The sequence below is a fragment of the Jaculus jaculus genome, chromosome 4, assembly GCF_020740685.1.
Source record: "Jaculus jaculus isolate mJacJac1 chromosome 4, mJacJac1.mat.Y.cur, whole genome shotgun sequence".
Lineage (NCBI taxonomy): Eukaryota > Metazoa > Chordata > Mammalia > Rodentia > Dipodidae > Jaculus > Jaculus jaculus.
In genome coordinates this window covers 121234105-121242596 of record NC_059105.1, presented here as the reverse complement: position 1 = coordinate 121242596, position 8492 = coordinate 121234105, and the positions used below count along the sequence as shown (strand labels likewise).

Below are 8492 nucleotides of genomic sequence, written 5' to 3'. Positions count from 1 at the left end.
CAACCAGGTAGAAGGAACTTTTGAAATTTTATTATGGGGCCCATAATCATGCAGTCTGCCCTTGAATGAAACATTGTGCAACATCCAATTATTCTTACACAAACACACATATGTGGATTTACATCAGATTAAGGATTTCTAAGTATTGTGCTAACTTTTACTACCAGTCATGCAACTTTAATCACTACTTTTTCTTCCTCTATGCTTTGCCATGTCGCCTTTGCTATAGGTTGGTGTTAATTCCTTTTCTGCTGAGTAGTTTCTAGACACATTCTAGGCACATTCTTCCTTGACCTCTTCAGAATAATGTAATATTGGGGATGAGTCACCCTACCTGCATAAGTCTTGATTCACTGCCCTGAGGAAACTTAGGCATCCAAATGAGTCTCAACCCCAAACTAGTGGAAAGATTGTCATATCCTTTAATGGACACACTTTTGATGTCATCATATTTTTCCCCTTCTGTTATGCAGGTCTTGTGAAGGTACCATTAGCCACTGTGAGGTCATGAGTACCAAGGCTACTTTTTGTCTGGAAGACAGTATTGTAAGCAGTCCTCCCCTTCCTTTGGTTTTTACATTCTTTCCATCACCTCTTCTGCACTGGGCCCTGAGCCTTGAAGGGTGTGATAGAGTTGTCACATTTAGTGATCAACACTCCCCTGTCACTTCTAAGCACCTTGGTGATTTTTGAGTCACATCAGTGGGCAACACCATTTGAAAAGAGATGTTTCTGTAATCAAAAGCAAGAGAAGCATTAGTATATAGGCATAAACACAGGCATTTAGAGGGCAGTTTAGTGGGCATAATATATTCCCTAAAAAGTAGTAACTTCTTCCTTAGGGCTTATGCCCTCCCTAGGCATAGGTTTGCATTAAGTTTTCGCACAAGTCCAATCAGAGATCATTTGGTTTCCCCCATAACAAACATGCCATCATTACACCACTTGGCATATTTGGCCTGGCTGGCTAATATAAAGCTTTCAGGGTCCACAGTTGGCTAATACTGTTAATGTGTGAGCACTTTTGGAATTGATAAATCTAGAACTAGTAGACCTCCCCACTCCATTTTGGTATGAAGACATTGTTGCTTGGCACAAGTGATACACTGTTATTTGTTTAATATCTTGATCTGTAAGGTGCCATTACTTCTGGAAAAGCCAGCTTTTTCAAGCCTTCTCCCACCTTCCTCATTCTTTCTGCTCTTTGTATTTTTATGCTAGGAGCAGATGTTACTGACTAGTGGCAGAGGCCATGAACACCACTAAACATACTAACATCCTATACAATGCACCACTGTCCTCCATTAACAAACCATTATCCAACCGCACATAGCAACAACACTTAGACAGAAAACCTTTGCTCCAACTAAGCACAGTCCGAAGTTGTGGGAATGAAAGTAAAAATTTTAGCCTGGTGTGGTGGCACACACCTTTAATCCCAGTACTCCGAAGGCAGAGGTAGGAGGATCACTGTGAGTTCAAGGCCACCCTGACACTCCGTAGTGAATTCCAGGTCAGCCTGGGCTAGAGTGAGACCCTACCTCGAAAAACCAAAAAAACAAAACAAAACAAAAAAAGTAAAAGTTTTTCTAGGACATTACTATAGATAATATGGAGCACATCGGCTCTATGGAGCACATCGACTCACTTGTACCCTAATTTTCCAGAACACTGAATCCCAGCTATTGGAGCAACAGCACTATTTATTGACCACTGTGCTTGCCCACCAGGCATTGCACTTGCTCATCACATTGTTTTATTATGCCAGATGCTTTGTTTTCCTCTTGCTTTGGTAAGATGGATCACAAATTTTGCCATTTCATGAATTGCATAATTCAGTGACATTAGTTACATTCAGACTATTATGCAAAAGTTCATTAAGCTTCCAAACTTCCTGTCACTCTAAACAGAAACTCCGTAGCCATTAAGTGATAATTCTGAACTTTCCTTCCCCCTCAGCCCCTCGTAACCCCTAATCTAATTATTATCTGCCTCTTAAATCTGCTTATTCTAGATATTTTTGGTGTGTGTGTGTTGCACGTGTGTGAGCAGATATGTGTGCTCTGTATGCATGCATGCAGAGCCCAGAGAAGGATGTCAAGCAAGTGTCCTCCTCCTCATTCTGCCACCTTATTTCCTGAGTTAGAATGTCTCGTTGATCCTGGAGCACATGCCATTTTTCAGTTAGATTGACCAGCAAGACTCATCTATCCTGTCTCTGCCACCCTTAGCACTGGGGTTACAGGCATGTGTGGTCACATTCAGAGTTTTTTGAGAGGGTTGGTTTTACTGTGGTCCACACTGACCTGTAACTCATACTGCAGTTCTAGGCTGGCCTCAAACTCATGGCAGTCTTCGTACTTGAACCAACGAAGCATGTGCCACCACACATAGCTCACACCCAGCTTTTTCATGTGGGTGCTGGGAATTGAACTCTAGTCTTCATACTTATTCCACGAGTGCTCTTACCCATTGATCTACCTTTCTAGCCTGATTCTGGATATTTCATGAGTGGAATTATCCAATATTTTTCTTTTTGCGTTTGGCTTACTTCAGTTAGCATGCTGTTTTTGGTTTGTTTGTGTGTTGCTTGCTTATTTGTTTTTAGTTTAAAAATATTTTTATTCAAGACAGGTGTGGTGGCACACACCTTTAATCCCCAGCACCTGGGAGGAAAAGGTAGAAGAATCACTGTGAATTTGAGGCCACCCTGAGACTATATAGTGATTTCCACATCAGCCTGGACTACAGCAAGACACTACCTTGAAAAAACAATAAATAAATAAATAAAAATAAAAATTATTTATTTGGAAGATGGTGGATGGGCATACCAGGGCCTCTTGCCACTGCAAACAAACTCCAGATGCATGCACCACTTTGTGCATCTGGCTTTACCTGGGTACTGGGGAATTAAACCCAGGCCATCAGGCTTTGCAAGCAAGTACCTTTATCTGCTGAGACATCTCTCCAGCTCTATTTTTTTTTTTTTTTTTGACACAAGGTCTCATGGTAGCTCAAGCTGTCTCCAGACTTGCTATGTAATTGAGGCTGGTCTTGAATTCCTAATTCTCTTACCTCCACTCCCTTTATAATAAAAGTGAATGCCACTATGCCTAGCTACACTGATTTTAAAGTTCAGCCATGATGTAGTATATACAATGTATTCATTCATTTTATGGATCAATAAAGCCACTCATGTCCATACCACATTTGATTTATCCACTCGTCAGTGCGTGGACACTAGAGCTGTTTCCACCTTTTGGCTATTGTGAATAATACTGCAATGAACATGAGTTAATAAACATGTGAGCCCCTGATTTTAATTCTTTTGGTTATATAGCTAAGAGTGGCATTGCAGGGTCATACAATTCTATGTTTAGGTCAGCTGCCTTATAATTATAGGGAAAATCACTCTTCTTGTATTCTCTATGGTCAGGAATCTGGGAGCTACTTGGCTGAGTGTGGTCTTTTTGTTTTGTTTTGTTTTTCCTGTTTTCTCATGGAATTGAAGTCAAGATGTGTTCTGGCTTTTGGACACCTGGGAGATGTTTCCAAGGTGCCTCACTGACATGGCTGCATTCCCAAAGGCTGCATGAATGTTTCATGACATGGTGACTGCCTTCACTCCAGGCAAGTGGTTCAGGAAAATAAGAAAAAAAAAATTGAAATGCTTTTGTGACTTGGTCTGGGAATCATGTACTGTCATTTTTGCCACACTGTACTTGTTGGAAGTGAGTAAGTGAGACCAGTCTACATATGAAGAGAGGGGACTATGGCTCCAGCTTTTTAAAAATTTTGTTTATTTTTATTTATTTATTTGAGAGCTTCAGCCAGAGAAAGTTGGGGGGGGGGATAGAGAGAGAGAGAAAGAGAGAGAAAGGGAGGGAGAGAGAATGGGCACACCAGTGCTTCTAGCCACTGCAAACAAACTCCAGAGGCATGTGCCACCTTGTGCATCTGGCTTACATGGATACTGGGGAATCAAGCCTTGAACTGGTGTCCTTAGACTTCATAGGCAAGCTCTTAACCGCTAAACCATCTCTCCAGCCCTGGCTCCAGCTCTTGAAGGGAGAAATGCTAAAGAATATTTTTTGTCTATCACACCATCCATTGAGTTTTTAATTTCAGTATAGAATTTTTTATTTCTAGAAATTCTACCTAGCCTTTACCAATTCCTTTATATCATTTGGTATAATTTCCTTTTTAATCTGTTTTATTTAATTTTTTGTTGTTTGTGTATATGCACATGTGTGTGTGTGTGCACATGCGTGTGTGAATGTGTGAGTGCAGGTGCACATGTGCCTTGATGTGTGTGTAGAGGTCAGAGGACAACTTTTGGGTCAGTCTTCGCTGTTCCACTTCATCTGAGGCAGGATTTCTTGATTTGGATTCTTGCTGTGCTGTTTTTTGCCAGGCTCACCGTGACCTTCTGAGAAATTCTCCTGTCTCCACCTTCCATCTTGCCATTAGTATCAGGGTACTGGGATTACTGAAGCATGTCATGGCTACCAGACTTTGGGCTTTTTATATGAGATTTGGGGAATGAACTAAGGTATGAAGGCTTGAGAGTCAAGTGCTTTATCCACTGATCCAATTCTCTAGCCTCCATACTTTTTATCAGCTAGCTATTGCTGTAACAATTAACATTAACATTTTGTAACTTAAAGCAACCACCATTTATTTATTTCACAGTCCTGTGGGTTAGTGTTGTGGACTCAGATAGTCTGGAGTTTCTTCAGTTCTCTGCCAGACCCCACCATATATCTGTAGTCAGCTGTGTGTTAGCAAAATGATTTTGTTCTTAGAGGATTGCTGGATATTGCAATCCACCACTAGACTTATTCCTCACATCTCTGTCTCCCCTTTATCTTCATCAGGGGAGGAGGCTTATTGTCCTAAAGAGGGCAGGAATTAAAGAGAGAAAATAGGCATAAGGTTTCTAGGTGTGGTATTCACAGACTGCTTCTTCTGTATTTTATTAACCAAAACAAGTGGTTCTATTAGCCAAAATCAGATCAAAGAGGATATGAAATAGGTGCTTCCTTTTTGTGGGAGGAACTGCAAAGTCAAACTGTAGAGCATATGAACAAAGAAGGTTGAAGAATTTGAGGCTGTTTTAGGATGAGTCTAGTTTATAAACATGTAGCATTTTATAATCTGAGAATGCTAGTATCTGATGTTTTTATAGGTTAAATTTTTATTTTTGATGACTCTTCCTACCCCATTAATCTAGTTTCCTTTTCTGTCTGGTTATCTTTTGGTATGTTCTAGGCATTTCATATATGAAAGTATATTATGATAATTGAATTGTATCATATGATACTTCTAAAGAAGGAATACTACTAATTGTTATCTTCTTATTTTTTCCTCGTATAATTGTGAGTAACAATTCAAGTACAGTAGAAAGTGATTGCCTATACTATAAACAATTGGGAAATTGTAGAATTTCCCCTTGGGAGATGTTTGGCTTCAAATAATTTCCTTTATTTGTCTGTGGCATCATGGTAGGAATCAAACAATCCCCTCAGTTGCAGAAGCTAGTCAAGGTTTTTATTTATTTATTTTTTCACTTGGCCCAACTAATAGTTTGAGCTTTTTTGTCTAATATTCCATTTAATGGTCTTCCATCCCCCAACATGTGGTGCTGGAAGGAATGGCAAAGGTAGAGCAAGGAGGGACAGATTCTACCCAATCTATTTGTGACCTTCTTAAATGTCTCTGTTTCTTTTTGGTCTGCCTTCCCACTTCCCCTAATCCTAGAAACCTATGGAGACACTAGTGACCAGAGACCCCATCACACACTGTAAATACACTAGCTGACTTCATTTCTAGAGAGGAAGATAAATGTCACAGGCTTTTAAAGGAAGACCAGGGAAGACTGCACTGAGGGAAGAGAATGGACCCCTGACTCCATCCAGCCCAAGAGCTGGCAGCCACAGCCTGGGTTCCTGATGCAATTGTGCCAGCTATCTAACTGAGCATCTGTGATGGTCAAAGACTGTCTTCTGCTGTTCCTGCACCTGCAGCTTCCACTGCTCTTGAGCACCTTGCACACATTCCAAGACAGTGTTTGCTCCAGGTCCCCTGAGGGATGCAGCAGCTACTGCCATGGAACATGCATCCTCATTCTCCTCTCTCCATTGTGCAGCTGCTCAGTGTACGCGTCAGACTTCCAAATCAGAGGGTCCACCAGCATCAAGAAGGCCAAGTAGAGCAAGAGGGCCCCCCCCGCCATGGACGGTCATGACTTTGTTGGTGGTGGTGCTGTGCTCCTCGTACCTTCACTCACACAGCAGGCAGTAGGCCTCCACATCATGGCCAGGCACCGGCATGGGCTCCACATGCAAGCGGTTGCAGTTCTTCGGAGACACATTCTGGTTGTAAATGTGCCCACTGAAGTTTCTGTAAGGTGGACAGATGCATTTACACCAAATATCTTCAGAACTATTTTTTTTCCCCAAGGTAGGGTTTCACTCTAGCTCAGGCTGACCTGGAATTCACTATGTAGTCTCAGGGTGGCCTCGAACTCATGGCGATCTTCCTACCTCTGCCTTCTGAGTACTCGGATTAAAGATGTGGCTCTTCAGAACTCTTGTTGGCTTGAGCTGAGGGCACCAGCAAGCACCCGACCACGGCCACCAAAGACAGGGGTTTCATGCTTATCGGGTGTGCTGAGCCAACAAGACCAGGCGCCTCTCTCCACCACCCTCTGCCATCTCCGCCTCATGACCTGACCTGGCAGATCTCCTGCTCAGGTTGGACAAGGACTTGAAATTGCCCCTATCCCACAGCTAAGGTCCCTGCCATTGCCCACAGAGATTCGGGTGCTGGGACCCTCCCCCCAGAATACCTGTGCCCCTCCACCAACGCCGCATCTAATAAACCCCAAGATAGTTTCATGTATATATGTATGTATGTATATATATTATATATATATATACGTATATTTATATATATAAATATATATATTTCTATTTATATATACATGCATACACATATATAATTTGAAAGGAAGAAAGAGAGAGAAAGAGTGCAAGAATGAGCATGCCAGGGCTTCCTGCTGCTCAAACAAACTCCAGACACACATGCCACTTTGTGCATCTAGATATATGTGGGCACTACGGAATTGAACCCTTGTCATCAGGATTTCCAAGCAAGTGTTTTTAAACACTGAGCCCTCTCTCCAGCCCCAAATAGTTTTCTTATAGGTAGTTAGCCACAGACAGAGGCCCAAGGAGATGCCACCTTGCCTGTCCTGGAAGGGCTAGAACCTACATCTCATCCAACAGTGTCATCCAAGATGACTGCAAGCATCACTCCCTGACAGAAGCTTTCTGCTTCTTGCTTAGCTTAGCATACCTATGGGCTGCCCCATCCTAAGCCCACCAACCAATTAGGTCTCTCCTTACACACCTGAATCTGGTGATGAGGCTTGTCCTAGTTGGATATCTGACCATAAAAAGGAGCCTAACCATGTGTGTGAATGTCTTGGTCTCTCTTTATTCTCCTGGCATTTGACTCTTGCTTTGATTAGCTCTTCTATGTCCCACCCAGGCTGGAGGTGGGTTGCTTTTCTGTTGGCGAATTTTTCTGCTTGTTTTCCACATGTGTCTTGTTCTGGGTTTTCTCTTACCTAACTGCATGTGTATATCCCTCTTTTGGCCCTCTCTTCTATATCCCGGTTTTTGTTTCTTTGTCCCCATTGATAAGCTGTCTCCTTTACCAGCCTGGGCATTTTCCTGCCTGCTTTCTACATGTATTTTGTTCTTGGGTGCTTTCTTACTTTGCTAAGTATGTGATCTCTCTTTGAGCTCTGAGTCTTTCCTGATCCCCTTTGTGAGGGGATCTTTTGACTTGGGCTCTCATGCTTTGCCTTCCACATGTGTATCCAGACTCTCTTCTATATGAGGGAGACTCTCCATCTCCTCTCCCCCTTCCCAACCTGGGAAGGGGGAGAGCTTACCAATGGGGCCAAGATGCAAAACACCCGGAAGGTGAAGAGAGAATCTCGTTTTTGGTCTGGGGCTTCCTGCTAGTCTTCCCTTTGGATGCGAATTCTCCTTAAAATAGGCCTCATAACTTATAATTTACCCATCTTGAAATCTGTGTTTTCAATTGTTTGCTAACTTAGATAAGAAACAGCTGATCTCAGCACTGGGGATGCAGAGGTAGGAGGATCACTGTGAGTCCGAGGCCAGACTGAGACTACATAGTAAACTCCAGGTCAGCCTCAGCTAGAATAAGACCCTACCTCAAAAATAAAATAGAACAAAACAAAAAATACAAAAGTTGGGGCCCACAGGCCTGGATCTCTTGCATGTTTATGGAATTTAATCCCTCCCTGGAATCCAAATCCTGCATCATTAGCCCTTAGTACTTTTTAGTAATCCTTCTTATATATCTCCCTCTGGTCTATGCTGATCTAGAAATCACTCTGTAGCCCTAGCTGGCCAGGAACTCACACCTGTCTTCCTACTTCAGCCACTATGTCT

The 8492-nt window shown here is 42.4% G+C and overlaps 1 pseudogene; it reads right to left on the bottom strand.

Annotated features, from left to right (window-relative positions):
- Positions 1 to 5966: 5966 nt before the first annotated feature.
- On the bottom strand, positions 5967 to 6657 carry LOC101613403 (annotated as a pseudogene).
- Between the last annotated feature and the right edge of the window lie 1835 nt (positions 6658 to 8492).